Raw genomic sequence first — 20,968 nt, forward strand, 5'->3', positions numbered from 1 at the left:
GAGCCAGAGGGGAGGCTGTGGGATACTCACACATGGAGATGCATGCGCAGTACATTGTGCACAAACAATATTTTAAATGCCACAATCATGCGAAAAAAAACCATCTAAGATTGCAAAATAAGATCTAACACATTACGGAACAAAATTACAGACTAATAAGGAGTTATTAATTACATTTAGCATGATTGGCTACCTACAGTGTAAAAGAAGTTCAGCATACAGAGATTTAAAAGTTAGAGAACATCATTGTCAGTGTTATTGAACGTTTGGCATGATTAAACAGGCATGGGTAGATATGGGAAGTAGTTGAATATTAAGTTGTAATTTTTAAAATGGTCTTACTGTGTACGAATTACGCAATAACATATCGTTTCACTGTATTCAGCTAATTTGGTTATTTTCAACCACCATGGAATGTTAACATTTTGCATTATAATCGCTGTTTAAAATCTGTAATACAGTGTTATATATATAGTTTTAATCATAACCGTAAACACAATTATTAGTATTTTCTTCTTTGGTTCTTTCGATAAAGTCACGTAGAATGAGAATAAAATAATAAATTGATAAAATAAAATAACACAATAATATTATCACGACGTTTCGGCCACAACACAAGCGGCCTTCATCAGGTGAAGGGACGAGACTGTCTGGAGGACAGCGCTGTCCTCCAGACAGTCTCGTCCCTTCACCTGATGAAGGCCGCTTGTGTTGTGGCCGAAACGTCGTGAGAATATTATTGTGTTATTTTATTTTATCAATTTATTATTTTATTCTCATTCTACGTGACTTTACCGAAAGAACCAAAGAAGATGAATCCTTGCAGTCACAAAAGCTTTAGATCGAAATTAGTATTTTCCTTTGTGAGTTTTGATGTAATATATAATTATCCTCAGTTTTGTATCAAATGCAATATCTCATGCAGCCTTTGTTTTTATGGTAACCAGTTAAGGGCTTGCCATTCCCTGTGAAAAACGTTTTGTACAGGCATCCTCACACGCTTTCCCTCAGATGCGGATTACCAATTCCCTGGGGTGTTTTACTTCATCTCACCATCTCCTCCGCTGTCTTCATCTGCTTCGTTTGCCTTGTCTCAGGATCCACAGTGCCGGATGAAGCTAGTGCGGGGCTGTAGCATATGTTATAAAAGGGGGCATAAATACATAAAAAAAACACGTAACTATTAAAGCACAAGTTTGAACTTACATAGTAAAGTAATTGTATTTTTTCATTTGCTATACAGCCAGATAATACGGCAAATCGCTAACCTTAAACACCCAGTCGTTCATAAAAGGTGAAGGCGGTATAGTACTATAGTAATAGAGCAAGTGCATAATCACTGAACCGAAACTGATAGCTTGAAAGCATTTAGCGCGGTGCCCTTGAAATTGAGGGGCCTGTAGCATATGTAGCTACTTTTTGGTTAGTTTGGTAAAGTAACTTAGAAATAAAATAAATTAAATAATAGAATACGACTTTTCGATTGCAACACAAGCAGTCGTCATCAGGTAGGACAAAATTTGAGAGAGAGACAAAACACAGACACGGAGACACACAGACATGGAGACACACAGACAGACAAGCAGAGAGAGACAACACAGAGACACACAGAGATAAACACGCAACATGGACACACAGAGACCCAATGCCTCTGTGTCGTGGCCCTAAATCCAAAGAGTAATTCCTGCAGTCACGAAAGCTTCAAATCATATGTAGGTACTTGTGCTACTCGGATCATCCGGCACTGAGTGTCCACCCCGAATTGCCCCGAAGTGGAGGGGTGACCAATCCGTAGGTGGATCACCGAATCGTTTGTTGTGGATATCGGGGACAGATCAGAATAAACAGCGACACAAGCACAGACCACTTTCAATTACGGATGATGGCAAAACAATGTATAATTCCGAATTCACAAGTTAAAAATAGAACGTCTACCAATAAAAGATGGCGGTAGTACTTTAGTACACTAAACCCTTGCTCCTGACGCGTGCTACGCTCTTGAAAATAGCCGCAATCGGCAAATCCGCAATCGGCAAATCTGCAATCGGCAAATCCGCGATCGACAAATCCGCAATCGGCAAATCCGCAATCGGCAAATCCGCGAAAGGCAAATCCGCAATCGGCAAATCCGCGATCGGCAAATCCGCGATAGGCAAATCCGCAATCGGCAAATCCGCGATCGACAAATCCGCAATCGGCAAATCCGCAATCGGCAAATCCGCAATCGGCAAATCTGTAATCGGCAAATCCGCGATCGACAAATCCGCAATCCGCAAATCCGCGATCAACAAATCCGCGATCGACAAATCCGCGATCGGCAAATCCGCAATCGGCAAATCCACGATCGGCAAATCCGCAAATCCGCGATCGGCAAATCCGCGATCGGCAAATCCGCGATCGGCAAATCCGCGATCGGCAAACTCATTGGCAAATGGGAAAACTTGGGTTTGGTTCACGGTTCGTAATACGACCCCCGACCCCCCCATTTTTGTTTTATGTCTCCCCTACATCAACCCAAACATTAAACTTGGAAGCATTTTCAACGTAAAATATCATTAATATTTCCCCGTGGTGAATATAAATTGTGCGGTAAATGTATAGACTCAAAACTAATTACGCAGCGTACGATGCTGTACAAGTATTCGTGCACAGTCGTGTACACTACAGGAGTGAACATCGTGTGGCTGAACCTCACTTGCCTCCTCACTGGAGGCTTGGAACACCGCACGCGGTGTTCCAAGCCTCCAGTGAGGAGGCAAGTGAGGTTCAGCCACAAGCCTCCTCACTGGAGGCTTGGAACACCGCGTGCGGTGAGAGCGGCGATGGGCCGCTTGCGAGACAAGACGGAGACGAGAAGGAGACAAAGTGCTCGTTCTTCCGCGGCATCATCATCATCGTCATCGCGAGCAGTACAGTGACGAGGCGTGCAGAAATCTCGCGGTCAAACAAGCAAATGGTCGGGTCCCAGAGCGAACTATACCTCAATTGGCGAACTGTACCGCAACCAATCTTGCACGTAATCACAGAATCGCGATAGCTAAACCTGCGAGTGGGAAGGGTTTGCCGTATAATCGCTGGGTTTCATCCATCCGGGGCATTGTTGGTTGTTGCTTTCTGGTGGGTCGCGGAGGCTCCCGTTGAGATCCACCAGACGAGATCATCACAGTGCTCGGTGGATTGGTCACCACTGCCGGCTGAGCTGATCCACTTGGGGCGATCGCTTAATGGGGTTTTCACCATGCTGGCACAGGTGAAAGGTCAAGTTGCGGTCATCATCTGATTTTGCAGTCATGAGGCAATGGATACCATTCTACATTTCTTTGATTCGGACCATTGTCCTCATTGATGAAGCTAGGTGTAATTACTGGCGAAACGTCGTACTCAGATTGCACGTGTTGTGGCTTGGCTCTCCAACACACAACCGGTGTGGCTGTACTAGTGACGCATTGGCCAAGTTCCGTTTACGTGACAACCCTTACTAGTTGGCTGTGTCGGGTGGTGGCGGGTTTTAACGACACATTTATAAATTTACGCGATCTAACCCAAAAAACATCTATTATGGATGTCCTCATTGGCTTTTCCTGACAGTGGTTCTTCAGTTTGATTCTTTGTTGATGGTATTTATGTTGCGCTATCACTGCCATGAAACGAAGTGTCCATCCGGAAGACTCGCAGAGCAGTGCATCTCGCCGTGTGTTCGAGAAGGGCCCACGGGAGTGACAACAACAAAGAACAACTTCTGAAATTCCTGCATGTGAACCTTTTAAGCCTCCACATTAGTTGGAGCAATTTCCCATACAGCACGCTAACCGTTATTTTAAAATATGAGAGCAGGAAATGGCAGGAATATTGTTTCTCTGTGTGCCTATGGGTGTGTCTCTCTCCGTGTGTCTCTGTGTTATCTCTCTCTGCTTATGTGTCTCTCTATGTGTCTCCGGTTCTGTGTTTAATCTCTCTCTTAAATTTAGCAATCTTTGGAAGAACGTATACAACCAGGTAGGGTGTTGACTGTTATGTTAGCCGACTATCTGTGCTGTATTGCATTATATTTCTAAGTTTACTAGGTTTGTTTTCTCTTTCATTTTTACCTGATAATGATTGCTTGTGTTGCAATCGAAACGTCGTATGCTATGATTTAATTTATTATTGTATCTTTCTACGTAACTTTACCGAAAGAACCAAAGAGGAATAGAGCACATTAAAATGTAAAAAAAAGTGCATTTGACAACAGTGCTCACTTTTATAAACTATGTCAACTGCGGTGATGGGTTGAGTCAAGCCCAGCCTGGAATTTTAGCTCAGAATCAGAATCTTTATTTAGACAAGAGGAGGAGGAATCCGGTGAGTTGTAAATATATTTTTTCACAGATGTCCAGCAGGACATCTCACAACGTAACGAATGTGAGTCCAGCGTTAAAATCACTGAACTCCTCCCCACTGGATAACAAAAAAAAGTATTCGTTGATGTTCTCAGTGGGTAACTTTCCACTTGCTGAGCGAGGGTCTCGCCCATTATCTTCCATTCCCTCCTCTCCTTCGTGGCTGCTGTCCAGTAGCGGCCTCCGAATTCTACGATTTCCACTGTGTCCCTCTGCTGCTCTGCCAGTCTTTTGGTCTCCACTCCGTTGTTCATTTTGTCTCTCGTCTGTCGTCAGTCGTTCTCGTGACGTGTCCTGCCCATTACCACTAAATCCCATTTTTGTTGCAGTGCATTTTTTTTGAAGCCGGCCTTCGAATGCACGCAGCGTGTTTATGGTACGACACAAATACGTCCCACAAAGGGGGCTTACGGTGGCGTGTGTTAAACTATGATTTGGTACGGCATGAACTCATGATTTGCGAATATTTGCATGACGTTCTCCCTGCTCTAGGGTGTCGCTTGCTCAGAAACCAAACGGGGTTTGACGAATGTAAACCATGACAGCGGTGTGGCTTCGCCGCTCCCAGGCCTCGGCTGATTTTGCAATGGAGAAAGTAAAACTGAAAAGGAAAACACGCCGCACATACACGCGATGTCTACACACCATGAACGCTAATGGCCAGACTCGAGTGAATGTAAAACAGTGCAATTTGAGCACTTGAACCAAAACAACGTGAAGCGCGGCCGGAGTTTGTCGTTTTACAAAATAAAAGGTCCATAAATACAGAACGCGTGTGTTTTTATCCAGAAGGTAATTGGGGATTCAACACGATTATTTATTTTACGATAATAATATTACCGGTAATGATATGATACATTTACAAACTTTTTTGTCAATCCGCTGCTCAATGAAGGCTACACCACACAGTATCAATCGAGGGGGTGTCTTGCCATACATCACCACACTGGTCTGTGAGGAGTGGTGATCCATGACTGGTTCAGATAACATTTGCAACTGATGTTAACTGTGGCTGGGAATTGAACTCACGGTGCAGTGAGCTTGGCACTGTACATCTACCACTGTTACATATAATAGTATTGGGGCATTATTGATAATAGTAAATCGAAGAATGTTCAAACTCCGGATGAAATGTTAATTCCTTTAAAGTGTACAAGTAGCCTCTTTTAACTGTTATTTGTATGATTATATTGTAAAAAAAATAAAAGAATGACAATCACTTTGAACAAATGTCCCTATTAAGTAAACACTTGTAATATACAACGTGCAGGTGTACAACCCAGTATCATTCCAGTGCTAGACGTGGGTCTTTCCATGCCACGTGGGTCCTGAGGGTTATTTGACCATACTTCACCGCACTAGTCTGTGTGTTTGTTAAGAGGGGAGCATAGACGTTGGAGCATAGTACAGTACAACAGTGGTCATTGCTGCACTGCCCCCTGTTCACAACGTAGCCCCACATTAGCCTATAACACGCGGTCGCCCATCCTTACGCTATCCAAGCTCAACCCTGCTTCAGTTTCCGAAGTCTATTGAGATCGATCGCATTTCCGGTGATTTGGCCATAAGCATACCGTGTATCCAGGGTGGCCCAAAAGTCAGGACACAGTGTCATTATATTTATTTCCGCAAATGTTCAAACTCACTTCCATTCACATTAATGCTTGCATGAATTCTCTTTTGTAATGAATTTAGGATTTTTTAAAAAAGATTACAGGTTTCATCTTTGAACATCAACTATCTTTTGTCTCAATTCCTGGTCGAGTATTCTAAATTTCATCTGTAGAATAGATATAAGCACTGACATAGATTAAATATACATTTTAAGAAGAAACTATTAAACTGTTCGAATGCCAGAGTAAAAATAAATAAATAACACTTCGTGTCCTGACTTTTTGGCAACCCTGCAGAATAAATTATGCTTTGCAAATATGATAAACACAATTCGATTTTTTTAGACAGTCATCCTTGCTTACTCATTAACTCTTTGAGGCAGTTATCTAAACAGGAATACCTTTGAACACAATAGACAATTGAATGGTCCTGTAAAAGCGAGCCCTCTGGCTGGTACCCATGTCTCTGTACTGAAGGTCACTTGCTGAGTTTATAGAAAGCGGCTCAGTGCGTCACTACGAATACAAACCACCCATGCCGCCACTTTATGATGCGCTATATTGGTGCACTTTAAGGTTAATGTTTGCAAAGCTCAGGCTACCTTTTGCCATATAATTTTGCTTGGAGGCTACGGTGTAAAACGTGTGGGTGGGGGCTGATTGAGAGGGTGGTGGTTTGGCCATTTGTATTAGTGTCAAGTGGACAAAATACACGTATGGAGGCCTGGTGGAAAATCCAATAGCCGATATAGAGAGCAATTAGTGACCTGAATTAAACTATGGTGTTTTTCTACTTGGTCCCCTTGAAGCGCAAGAATACTCTGTCTATCCATGTTCCAAGGCTCTAATCCGCATCCAGAAGACTTCTCATTCACAGAAGATGTCACTTCATTGTCACTTGGCAATGGCTTTCCCTGCACCTGGAAACGTGGACATTGTTCAAAGGAAAATCTGGTGAGTATAAAGAGCGATCAACCAATTCCAATTGGGCATCATGAATGGCAGCGATGACACGCCAGAGGTTGTGACATTGATTTGTAAGTTGTAAAAAATCTGACTTCAAGTAACAGTAAAACATTTGGTAGATCCATTTATAGACGCCCTGCTAGTTTCTAATGGCAATTTTGCGTTCTGCTCTACAGGCGATTGAACTTTGTGAAAGTAATGGCTCCGCATCTTACAGAGGAGTAGATTACGGTAGTTACACGGATGGAATTCCACAGATCTGTGGCTCACTCTACCCACACATCCAGCGTCTATTTCGGAATGCCCCGCCACAAAGGGAAACGGCTGAATTTACGAATTACACAACAAATCCGATGACACAGATTCTTTTATGAATATAAATAATAGCAAGAGGAAAAACTACAGGAAGAGAACGGTGGCGAGTTGTGTTTCAATGCACGTGACGCTATGCTTATCAGCCCTCAATCACAATCTCTGATTGTATACAATTTCCCAATTATTTTATTGGGTGTATCTACGAATGGATCACTCTGCATATTGCTGTGAAAGTTGGAAGTCCTACGGAAAAGGTAACGTTCATTTAAGTTACCTTCCGTCTTTCTTGTAGCGTTTCTCCTTTTCTGGTCAAAACTTTTCAACGATTCATCATACCTTAAAACAAACAATACATTACTTTTTTTCTTTTTTATGGAAACTTTCAGAAAATGGTGGCAACAGATTGTCATATTTTTGCACTTAGGTTGGTCCTCTTTTCTCGCTACGAGGACATTAATTGGCATATAGCTCAGTTGGCCAAGTTGCCGAGTGCACAATAAGAGTGTGAGTTTAAATCCCATCCGGGGTCTACTCAACCCATCATCTCTCATGGGTTGATAAAATGGGCTACACCTGATGAAACTGCACCTTTCGGTGGGTCTACATCGGTGGATGACCAATGGAGGCACCTGGTCTTTGCTATGGGAACGTGGGATTTTCACCATTGGCTCCAGAGTCAAGGCTAGCAGATTGCCAGCAGAGATGCGCATTGCCCAACTCTCATCTGCGCAAAGGGGGACACTGACTTCGTGACCTTTGAATCTAACACCCCACTGAGCGATTCTTTGTCATCTGTTCATTCGCGGTGCTTTTGAGTGAAATGGCAGCGCCGCTAGATCTCCTTAGCAAAATGGACTTGCCATGTCAATTCAGTCTCACCTGGTTTCACACGGGAGAGATTATATATTTTAATTAATCTCAAATGTCAACTCAATACAGAAGTGAATGAGCAACCGTTAACCAATTAATATTTCACCAATTTTTAAAGGTGGGACGAACTTAACATGCCAAGCTTCACTACAGCAAAGTAAAGCTATGGTCCTACAATCAATTTAATCGTTTAGAGAATTCACAAGTCAAAACTCTACGTTTCAAAATGAGCACGCAGTAGCGTTCATATTTGCTCACTGCTGTGACTCAATGTCGGAAACGCCTCAATATTGTGGAAAGGGTTAGTCTCTCCATATGGCAACCACAGTCGATTTACAACAAAACTACCCCCATTTGAGCAATTCCAGAGAGATGATGAGCTAAGTCGACCATATAACCAGGAATAGAGCCCACAGTCTTCAGACCGTGAATTAAGCGCTCCTAACCATGGAGACAACTCAGCTGAATTGGATTTACTGATCAATATCCAGTGGGGATTTGGAGGCCATGGAGCAGATCAATGTGATCTTTCTCCTGAGTGGCTTATAAATGAAATGCCATTCTAAACTTACTTCATAGTAATCATGAAAGTCAATATAGCTATACACAGGTATTGGAATAGCTTATAGATGTGTTAATTCAACAGTTTATAATGCAATCATAGTGTGGTTTTCCAACTTGGGCTGGATGTGGTGGCAAGATGTTAACTACTTCGCAAGGTATAAAGGAGGTCATGGGTTCAATCCCTACCCTGATGCCTGCATATTTGGAGTTTGCATGTTTTCCCCGTGGTCGTGTGGATTTTTTTCCGGGTCCTCCGTTTTTTTTCCTCCACATTTATCATCAACGTGCATTTAGAGTAATTGGCCGCTATACATTTCCACGTGATATGCCACTTCGTTGAGCTGTCATTTGAGGCCAGGTCGCTTCTGAAAAAGAGCTAAATAACTCTGTGGGCCTTATCTGGCAAAAATAAAAATAGTTGAATAGTTTCAGTTTAGTGCTGAGAAAGTCCTCTCTCTAGCTTTCATCACACATTCCCGTGGAAAACTGCACTTGGATTACACCTGGCTGTGAATACTTAGTTCGTGGAACTGTTAAATTGTTCAAGGACTATTGTGATCTTACATAGCCCGGAAGTGGACTGTTGACAACAGTCCATTGCTTCATTAATTTGTCGCAACCTCCCGATTAGTATGGCTGGCTACGTACGGTGCGAAAGAAGAAGTTCAAGTTCTAGTAATAGGTTTTACCCTTTTAACTGGCACAAAAACGGACACCTTTATTCAAGGCATCATGTTTGCAATAACCACAACACAAGCAGCCAAAATGCAAACAAAAGAGACAACTCTGATAATAATATGCACTGTCCTTGAATTTGATTGGTCCACACCCGAGACGGCTTTTCTTAGAGCCTAGTCTCCACTGGTGTTGGACCAGAAGATGCCAAAAGGCGTACAACTCAAAAACAGCGCACTATCAGAGTATTGAGGGCTCGGGGTGAGCATTTACATTATGAGACCTCCTTTGCCAGTAACAAGATATAGTAATAGGTTTTACCCTTTTAACTGGCACAAAAACTGACACGTACATTCAACAGCCTGTTGACAGACCCCCCCACCCCGACCACGAGCATGTGAGATATCTACTGCTGGATCAGGGCTGCCATTATAGTTGAGTACTGCCCCATTGCTCGTTTGAGCAGTTAAACAATTTTACCTTGCGACATTAAAAAGCATTCAAATACGTGCTGATATATATCACACGCGACAAATGCGTTGAGACCTTGTCTATGCACAGACTGTCCACGGGGAGGCAGTGCGTATCCAGCCTTATGATGCCCATTGTGCATGTTTTGAGAAAAAGCAGAACAGTTGTACATTGTACATCGTTTCCACCGCGTAAGAAAAACAGGGTATAGATAATTGATGACTGAACACTTTCCAAAACTGCCAGATGCCAATAAAATCTTTTCCATAGGTCCGCAGATTTAAACTTGGGCTTTAATTACGTCCCTTTGTTGCTGGATTTGTTCTTACCTCGGTGGAATGGCAATCATGTCACTCAAAGCTGGTGGGATCATACGGATGCAATTTTCAAGAAAGCTTATATTGCGAGTGTCATCTTTTGGCAGTAAAGACCATATTCTTGACATTTTCACTTTTCCTTCTCCCGTCTCTCTCTCTTAAATTCTGATATCAGGTTTTGGCTGAGTGTGCCGGAGGATTTAGAAGCAGAATGTGCATCTGGTGGACATTATTCCCATGACTCTATCAGTTTCACAATCAGAATGACATACTGGAAAAAGCCAGCCGTCGTGCAATATCAGCCTTGAGAGCAGATAATTAAAGCCAAATACTGTGTCCTCTGTAGAGCAGTGGAGAACAATGCATTTACTTGACAACCAAGATGTTACATTATTCTGGCATGAATACAACATGTCCCAGATTTGTGATTTTCATTATATTTAATCGTATTTTGTGTGTTGGTTCAAAACTTAAAACAGTGCATGCGAATTGTATTGTCTCAAAGAGACTTATGAGCAAAAATCATTACTTACAGTTCGTGGAGCTTTGGACCAACGTTTGGTCTACCACTAATGTATCTGACATAGCCAATATTCTCCACATTTAGTTAATATCGACGTGAGCCTTTTTCTAGTAACCGAGGGCTTGGCAACTCTGTAAACAAGATGTATGCATCCCAATTGATCTTCCGAGTGTGTTTTAAATAACTAAATGAAACACATTTCCGCGGAATTGGCCCAAGACATTTAAGCCAATGCAGATGGTAACCAAATAATGTTTTTCAGCGCTTTAAGCTGCACTGGGCAAATGTTATCGTGTCTGAAATCCAGTGGTGAATTACATATGACTTTGTGTAGGAACAATGCACTTAAGTAAGCCACTCTGTATGTACACAGCCTGGATTTTAAGAGGACTTTGGCTGGTATTCACATGAAGGAAGTATAAAGCTATACATCCATAACACAATTTCACCAACAAGCCTATTACTGTACTTAAAACAACAGCAACATTTGTATGTTTTAAGAAAATAGAACAGGAATTACATCTTGACTTAAAGCTTTCGTGACTGCAGTAATTCATATTCTTTGTGTCTTTCGGTAAAGCCACGTAGATAGAAAAAAAATAGCACTATCACCCTCATTTCGATCGCAATACAAGCAATCATCATCATCAGATGAAACAAGAGGGGAAGTCCTAACCCCTGATGACGATTGCTTGTGTTGCGATCTAAACGTCGTGATATTGTTATTTATCTATTTTTCTATCTACGTGGCTTTACCGAAAGACCCAAAGAATAGGACAGGAATTAACAATACAAAAGCTGAAAAAAGTTACCGAGCTTCCAAACGTAAAAAAAACAAAAATAAATTACACGCGATGGTTAAAAACCTAGTCTTCAGTCTTCATGCAATTTCACATCGACATGTTATACACAGAAAACGTACGTCACAGCTTTGCTTATGCAGAACAATTTGTGTTCTTGTAATAAACAGCGCGGCCTCGCTACGGCGGGTTCTCGCTGTGGCGCAACTGCAGCACGTAATGTGCGGTCTGTGCCGCGTGAAACACAAGCTCAGTGGCTCCGGGTTCTTGTACGGGTGCAAGAGTTTATGATTATTTTTCTTTAAAACTCTCGCCGTATCCATGCGGCGTGCGCACGCGGGGATTTGCCCTTTGCGAAGCGAGAGGGGGGCCCGGGCCATCGCCAGTCTTTGGCACGAAAGCGCCGTTTACCGACGTTGAAACGAGGCGAGAGAGGGAGAGGAGACAAATCGGTTATAAAGTAGCGGTCACGGAATGACACGAGGCAGAGTTGTGAGGCTCTCGCCATCGTCACCCAAGGGGGAAGTCCTAACACCAACCAGACGGGAACGAACCTTGGAGGTTGAGTGTAATCTGTGCAAAAGTTGTGGGATCTGGAAAATGACGTGAAGTAATGGTGAGGTGCGGTAAGGTGATTGGCATGAGCCGCTGCCCTTCCAGGGCTTCTGTGTCACTGTTGTAATAACCCACTCGGGTCCAGCTTGCAAGAGTATTTTTGTAAAGGTCACGACAACCAGTAAAATTCTCTTCAGCCGTAAAAATACAACCGTGCGTGGGTGTTTTGCCCCTATATTTTGGGTGACCATGGATGAACGTTAGACTTATCAGCATGGGCCATTGTCCTTTTATATAGCCCTTTAAATGGCCCTACAGAGCTCAAATTCAACGGTAACGATCCGACTGCAACGCACCTGTTATATAAGGACAGATTTTTTTGCAGGGAAACAGTACATTAACATATGTGTACGTTAGAGTAACGTCATGGCCTGGTTTGTAACAATTACATTTGATGTTTGTGAACATTTGTGAGCACGGCTTAACAGATTATAATTAAAATATTTGAGGAAATGTCTCATTGATTGCGTCCCTCTGCTCAATTGAGCATGTGCAGTCCTCATTACAATCGATGGCTCTGAGGCAGTGGTGGCAATTCCACATTCCAATGACGAGGCCCAGTGTGATCCTAATAACCAATTTTGACTTTTTACAAAGTGGTACTTATTGTATCAATGCTGGAAAGGAAGAGTGCTGGGTTAATCCATGGGCTGGGATTAGCACCAGTTACCTTCTGTTTGTAAGTCGAGTCCTCGAGTGAGGTGCCACTATAAAATAAGAGGGTTAATATATTGTATTTTTTTTCCCTTATCCATAGTGTTATTTAAGAAAAAATATTTTCATGGACGTTTTATTCATAAAACATTTCAACACAAACAAACGAAGCACACGAAAATAAAACACATATTAGAACAATCTATCACACAGAAAAGTTATATTAGCTGCGACAATGTTGAAAAATACAGTGCTGCAACACGGTACTGTAATATATTAACTTGAATAGTTTAAAAACTTTTCACCGTCCCTGCAATTTGCTGTAGAAATATTCCGATTATAATGAACACACATGCCTCCATGCACCTTTCATTTGAAGCATCAAATAATTTTCCTCTGCCCTTCATCTCCAAAATTATCACCCCTTCTATTGATTTGACAATGGTCGTCCAATGCACTTGGTACCTGGAGAAAAGCTACGCGTAAGAAGGGATAATATTTAAAATAAACATTTTCACTTTTCACGGGAGTTACAAAACCAATTTCTGTAGCTTCCATCTCTGGTCTACATCACAGCATGCAAGTTAAGAATTTTGCTGAAAATAATGACCCAGTTAGCCGACCTTTACCAGCAGACAACCCAGTAAATATGGAAAGATGTGCCAACATTGGGCCAATGCTGGGCCAATGGATCCAGATTGCTGACCTTTACCAGCATGGGACCTTGGTTCAACGCTCCCAAGCACATGCCAATGTTGACATGTGCTAATGTTGGCATGTGCTTGGGAAGAGCCCATTCGAGATCAGGCATCTCTTTTCAAGAGAGGCCTGTATTTAAGTGCAGCTAACTGGCAATTTCTGCACGATCTACACGAATTACATTACAATCTTCAGGTTTTCAGCCAGATGTTCGTAAGTAGATGCGCATCTGCACGTGCAGCCCTTTTTGTCAATCCACTGCTTGATGATGGCAGGTCATGGGGATTATTTAGACCGTACTTCACTCGGCTGCCGAGTGCATGTTGGTGAAGGTGGGAAGCATAGATACACGTGGGAACATAGAAGTGCATTACGACAATTGGTTTTGCTGCACTACGTAACACAGCCACCGCAATGGCCCGTGGCAACTTTACATGCGTGACGGTCACCCATCCAAGCTATGTCCAGGCTGAACTCCTGCTGAGCTTCTGAGATCTGAAGAGGCCAGGTGTATTCTCGGTGATTGGATGATAGGCATCAAGCTTATATAATGTCTTGTTTGCAATGCAAAATCTTGTACAGTACTTCAGCATGTTGGGTTGTTTAGTTCAAACTATCCTGCACCTTGGGATTCAAGATTGGTTCATTACTCCGATATCCGTGCAAGCAAACGTCAGAGCTCTACTGCGAACCATGTTAGCATCATGCAAACAGCTCTAATGTAAACTACGGGCATTGGAAAGGAATTGAAGTCATTTATCGATGTCCTCCACAACCAGTCTGGCCTGAGGACAAGGACGACTTAGCAGAGCTCGTGGTCTAATCCAAATGTTGATGTTTCTTCACTTTTGTTTTCCTGGAACCCCTTTAGCAAACGCTCAAGGTAAATAAACCTTCAGCCTGGCTGATCCATTGTGCTTGGCTGCCACAATGTGGTTTCCCCACGGTAACCGAACGCCTGGCGGCCATTTTTTTTTTGGAAACGGCGACCAACCTCGCCGTTTGGTTTGCTCGTGCGCCCGCTGCCTCCAAGCGCGCCCGCTGCAAACCGAGGCGAACGCCAATTCCATGACAGAATGAATGAGAGACATCGTTGTTCATGTACACGGAAGCCAATCAGGATGAAGGGGCGGTCTAATGTGGACTTTTTTCGATCAACAAATTGTCTCTTCGGATACAGAAGCTACGTGACAGGAATCACCATGCTTGATCCAGGCCAATTACCGTTTAATCGAGCATTGCATGGATAAAAAAAAAATTTCGATTCCCATTCCAATATTCCTTATATGGGCAAAACCACACTACATTACTCCATATACGGGCCTAAAGTATTAACATTATTTATCATTCATTCTGTCACAGATTAATTTTATCCTGTTACAGCACACTTCTGATCCGCGGGGGTTGACAACTTCGTGATTCTGTTGTTCGATCTAGAGATCTCTATTTTTGGGTGGTTTCCCGAGAAACCTAATTTGCCAAAAGTGGCATTAGCAACAAATTTACTCCATTGGACCAAGATAAAACATGCCAATGTTGGCATGTTTACTTGGTAGCAACTGTCTTGGGGCAAGGACATTATGCAGAAGATTTAAAAAGCATGCCTCGGTATGCAATAAGGAACCTGTGTCAGGTCACCATGTTTAATACTTGGCGAATTGTCTGCTTGCGAATGCTGCTGCAACTTGCATGTGAGAAAGAGCAATTGCTGCATTGATCAATAGCTGGCAACAAACCTGCAATGCAGTATTTGATGAAAACAATACAATAAGCCAAACAACAGGTTTATTTACACAATAATGGTTGTATAAACTTGACCGTGTCCATGAGACTTATATGATCCTGGAAATTTACGTTTCTGGTTCGGATTAGGATAGGCCTAGATGACATCCATTTCCCCCACTTTTTGCCGAATTGCCTATCCATAATAATTTACTTCAGCTGTGCAGGAGCTAGAGCTGTAGCCAAGCTATTAGGGGCCTGCTTGAACTGTTTACGATGTTGAAAAAGAACACATTCATAGAAAACATGGAGCTAAATTGTGAATATAAACTAACCAAAAAGTAATGAAGTAAATATTATCGACACAAATATTGAGCATGTGCTCCTATGGGGGATAGATATTTTGTTATCAGCATCCTGGGCATTGCCCTTGAAAATGCAAACTCTTGGCATCAGCCTGCCTGTGTGGGCCACAGACCGCCGCTGTGCTGAGTGTCCTCACGTATGAGATTCACGGGTTGAACCTCTGGATGTTTTATATATACAGATAAGAGTGTTTACCGTGAGCAGTCAAAACGTCTTGAGAACAAGATACCAGAAATCGTTGCACTTACCTATATTAGGTGTATCTTATGTGTATAAGATAAGCCCATTTGGGAAGATGGTTATTGTAACAATGTTGCCAATGGGCCATAGCCACTAAACATGCTGCTTGAGTGTTGTCTGGGTCACTGAAAAAAAATTAGGTCCATGTCTGGCCAATATAACTTACAGCACAATTATTTACAAAAGTGAGATTTTATTTAACGTTGAGATTGTATATATGGACATTTCTGGCCGTACTGTAGCCTGTGTGCATGGGTGGGCCTCGTGATGACCGATGGGAACATCATGATGGGAAGGTAACGAGCTAACGACGAGGTAACAATTGGAAGCTAACAATAGGGAGATAATGATGCATTGATTCATCGACAAGGTTCATTGTAAAGCTCACGATACGGATACGTGCATTGAATCGCACCTTCGTAAGAATTGATTATTCCAAATTAGTATATCATCATCCATAGTAAAGGTTTTGGGTTTAGACCACATAAGTATAAATGTATCATAACCCTCCACCACCCGAAACAGCCAACCAGTAAGGTTTGTCACGTAAATAAAACGTGCTAATTAGTTACTACTTCAGCCCACAGGTGTGTTGGAGAGTAACTAATTGGCACGTTTTTGTTGACGTGACAAACCTAATTGGTTGGCTGTGTCGGGTGGTGGTGGGTTACGACACATTCATACTTACGCGATTTAACCCAAACACCGTTATTATGAATAACATTGGTCGCTAAAGCTTGCGTGTATATCATCATCGCAATCCTTCACGAGTAATCCACGGCTGGATGAAGGCTTTCCCAAAAACTGTCACCATTTCTAATAGTCCTGCGATGCAAGCTAATTTGTATCGCTCCATCTTCGTGTTGGACATACTCCCGGGCGCGTGTTCCCGCCTTTGGCCGCCACGCGAGACGATGGTGTTCCATTTGCCATTGTCATGTCTAGTGTCCTGCCCAAGGCCAATTTCGTGAATTGTCAAGATGATGTCTCTACCGTAGTGTTTTTTTCTCTCATCCAATTGTTCATCTTCCTGCCACTCAGCGTCATACCGTGCACGCACCTCTCCATTCTTCATTCCGAGCTTTGTGGCTTTTGCTCCAATTTATTTCTGCTCCGTGTTTGTGCGTCGCAATTTCCGTTCGCTGTCTTCGTAACGGAAAGCAGCATACCAACGTGCATAACGAAGAACGGTATCGCCAGTGTGCAGTATAACTCCTACTGTTACATATGGCTGCGGCACACGGGCATTGACAGAGCAAGTAGGTGAAACGTATAGTATGTAATTGGTTGCCCCCTTCCAGCCCTAGAAGCCACTGCATTCGCTACAATAAAAACAAAATATGATTCTTCAATTGAATCGCTTCCCTGAGTCGCAAAATTAACGAATTGAATCACACAGGGGTGCATAGTTAGATCCCTTGTGGCCAATGCGCTGGGCGATACAAGACTGTGCGTATTCCATTTCACACACAACGCCAGTGCAAATGTGAACCTGGTCTGGTCCCCTTCTAGGTTGACTCAGCCTGCAAATGTAAAACTGAACCGAAGGGAGAATCAAATATACCGTGGTGCATTGTTTTCCGTCCCAACCTGTCACGTGTGGCGGCTGCCTTAATCGGTGTTTTCTAAACATCACTTTTTTTCTACTGGCAAAATGGTATCTTTTTAGTGCGCATATGCGTCTGTATGTGTACTCTGCTGTTAAATCTATTTGTGGAAATTACAAGTACCTGTAGTCAGTGCTTCAGGAGTGACAGTACTGGTCTCTTCGAGTGAAATAGGGGAGAGCTGCTGCCGTGTAAGGGTCACCACGCTTCACTTGCGATCCAGAGGTCGCCGGTTCTATCTCCCGGCGTGGCAGGTAAAGCAAAAGGAGAGTTTCTTAAATAACCCGCGGCCTCTGCCCACCTACCAGTAGACACTGTAAATTAAACAACAATGTATACTCTTTGGTTCTATTCGGTAAAGTCACGTAGGTAAAAAATAAAACAACAAAAATCCCGACGTTTCGGCTACAACACAAGCGGCCTTCATCAGGGATCAGGCTGTCTCGAGGACAGCGCTGGAGTGAAACACAGCCACGCTCAGACCGCGGACCTTTAAGCTGTGTGCGAGCAAACAAGGTGCCTTGACGAAGGAATTAGCATAACAATTAGCATTTGATAGGCCGACTTTAGAAAAGAGGTGGTGTACGTGCTGGTGGACTTGCCGTTTGGCGCGGGGGGGGGGGGGGGAGTTTACCTATTGATGGTGTGAAAAGGGAATTTATAAGAGCTGCAAAAGTTTGGGGTACCACTACTTGAAAAATATACTGTACCATTGAAATTAGTTTCATGTTTAGTTCGATTTTGAACATCTTTCCAATGGTTGCTTAATTTGAAACCATCTTCTCGGTTGAAATTGTGTCTGTGTTTGTAGATCTGAACCGCCTCGTGAACAAATCTCTGATAACAATGTATAGTTTAACGGGTGAGGCCCACTGAGCTATGTAGCTCTTTTTCAGAAGCAACCTGGCTCTCACAAGTGATAGCTCAACAAAAGTGGCTTATCACGTGGACATTTACAGCAGTAGCCGGATACTGTAAAGTACAGGTGGGTGCACCACAATTAGTCGATCAGCAAGTCGCGTTGGTGGGGTGAAGTATGGGTACTTTGACCTCATCCAAGAGGTCTTGGATGGAAGAGTAGGCCAAATACCCTCTACAGAGGGGCTTTCTCGTGGAGGTCCTTCTCCCAGCAGAGGCGTGAACGAGCAATTGCAGGACTGCACCTATAACCTCTTTGCAACAACAAAAAAAACGCGAGTAAAACTCGTCCTTTTAAAATTTACTGCCAAAAAAGGCTGAAAATATAGAAGCACAGTTTTATTCGCGAAAAGTCCAACATATTAAACAGCCAAGTGTTACGCGAAGAAAAGCTTATTTACACTATGCCGGGTTCATCGGGTAATAGCAATGACACTTTGTGTAAACTGCAAAGAATGTGCTCTCGAAAAACCTGTGGTGCAGCAACGTTGACGAGAGTTGGCTTTGACAGGCTGCCGAACGGGACCGTAGAATGCCATATTGTTAAGCAACGGCCTCTATGAGATGTGGGTTCGATAAAAAAAAAAACAATCCTGCTGAAGGTAGCAGCAGCAGCAGCAGCACACGTAGGAAGTGTTCGGTTCATTTGAATAGGAAATATCGTTTCCGTTTTGAAAGCTCCATTTACGACGAAATGTCATCAGCCGTCCGGTTGGTTGTATAATGGTGCCGTGCACTCATAACAAACAGCGGTCAGGGAAGGGGAAAAAAACGAAACCTACCGTGCATTGCAGCGCCACACACAGAGAGGCGGGTCAGCCATCGATTCCAGTTTGAACACGCGGTTTCAAGGGTGCGATGCGTAAGAATTGCGCACTCCGCGATACCGCTCTTTGGAGGTGAGCGTTGGTGGATCGTGATGTGATCAGCGTGTGCGCGTGTGTGTGTGACACATACGCTGGAGTGATAATATAATAAGGTTTATCAAGAGATGGTAGTACAGCAAGTGGGTTATTCAACAAACTATGGAATGTTACATTATTTGGTGACCCTGCTGCTGCGTTGGCGGTGGTGCACAAGGCATAATTAACTTAAACACCTCATTCATAGCACGTATATGATCTGTGCTGTAACAAAAAGGGTCATTGCCCAAAATGTCACGTGTTTTATAGATAAACTAAGTAGTGTTATTGACAGGTTGTTGAGTGTTGTCTTGATATGTGAAATGTTATCCACGGGTGCTTTACCACGATCGCTCTGGGTTTCAAGAGTCTTGTGACTCACTGAAATGTTTCCTGTATATGCAAAAGGACACAAAGTGTTGCTGAAAGTTGACACAGGCGATGCCAATGGAAGCCACTGGCAAAATGTGTTCTGGCAATAACCCCGCCGTCAGCAAAAAAAATGACATCGTTAGTTTTAAGAGCGCAGTACATTTGATGGTCTGGTTAAAAAGGCAAACCGCAAAGTGCCGCAGGCGTGCTATGCATTGTTACGATCGGAGCCAGTGTGTGATTGCTTGCTGATCGTTGCAGTAGTGATAATGGGATGCACATTGGAGTTGGAAGAGTCGAACAAAAAATACCCGGCCACCCCCATTGAGCCCTCTCCAGATTTCCAGAAGGCACTCCAGATTTTTTTTTACTTTGTTGGAGTTAATTGCACATTGTGCTAATTACAGAGGTCTTGTTTTTATTAAAAAAAAAAAGACTCAAAGAGCTGTAAGAACGTATGGAAGCGTCTGTGATTCCTTAATTACATTTCTGAAACACATCGTCTCAATGGCTTCTCACCTGGTGCAAAGCAAGGTCACCGAATAATTAGATTTTCTAAAAAGATTGTTTCCTGCCACAAGAATGCGGATTGCCAATGGTGATGAGCACTGCGCAATGCTCGCTCGACAATGGAAACATTGCGGGGCGTCTAATGAGAACAATGGGAGAGAGGTGGGCGACGTTAATTACGGAGCGGATCCCGAGAGGGGGCAAATGATGCAGAGACAATGGAACAGATGACGAGATGCATTCGATTAACTAAGGAAGGGAAGGAATGGAAGACATGGGAGGGGGGGGGGAGGCATTGGCCCAGCAGTGGCAAGTTCCATGCTGGCAACGACAGCAGTTATCGAGTTACAAATAGGCTGGCACTAACTTTAGCCGTGTTTCACAATGGGCTAAAGCCACAACGTGCTGTTATTTATTTTCATTGTGTATTTGATTGTTTTGTATTATTCTCTGGGATGTTATTGAGACAATAACACAATGTAAGGCTTGTTATTTTAATTAGTTGGGAGATAAATAAACATTTACCTAAATAAACGAATTCACTGTTTGGTGTGGAATACTTTACAGTGTAGTTGTGTCACAGGGTGTAAACTGGCCATCATTATGAGCCACGGTCTATACATTGCTGGACGAATGCCTCCCCACACTGGCACTGTGCCTTCATGATCCTCCGTTGCCACAGCCCATCCCACTCCTGGACACGTGCTGAGTTCATCGCTCCATCCCTCTGGTGGTCGTCCTCGCAGGCACTTTCTCTCCTTCGGCTTGCTATTCCATCACCAGTCTCGTACATCGGGCATCATCTCCTCTAGCCATTTGTCCGATCCGCGCCCACCTTCTTTCCCTTATCGAAATATTATCTCTACTTTG

Source organism: Petromyzon marinus, chromosome 15 (assembly GCF_048934315.1).
Source record: "Petromyzon marinus isolate PM22_M1 ecotype Great Lakes invasive population chromosome 15, UKy_Petmar_22M1.pri1.0, whole genome shotgun sequence".
In the NCBI taxonomy this organism is placed as follows: domain Eukaryota; kingdom Metazoa; phylum Chordata; class Hyperoartia; order Petromyzontiformes; family Petromyzontidae; genus Petromyzon; species Petromyzon marinus.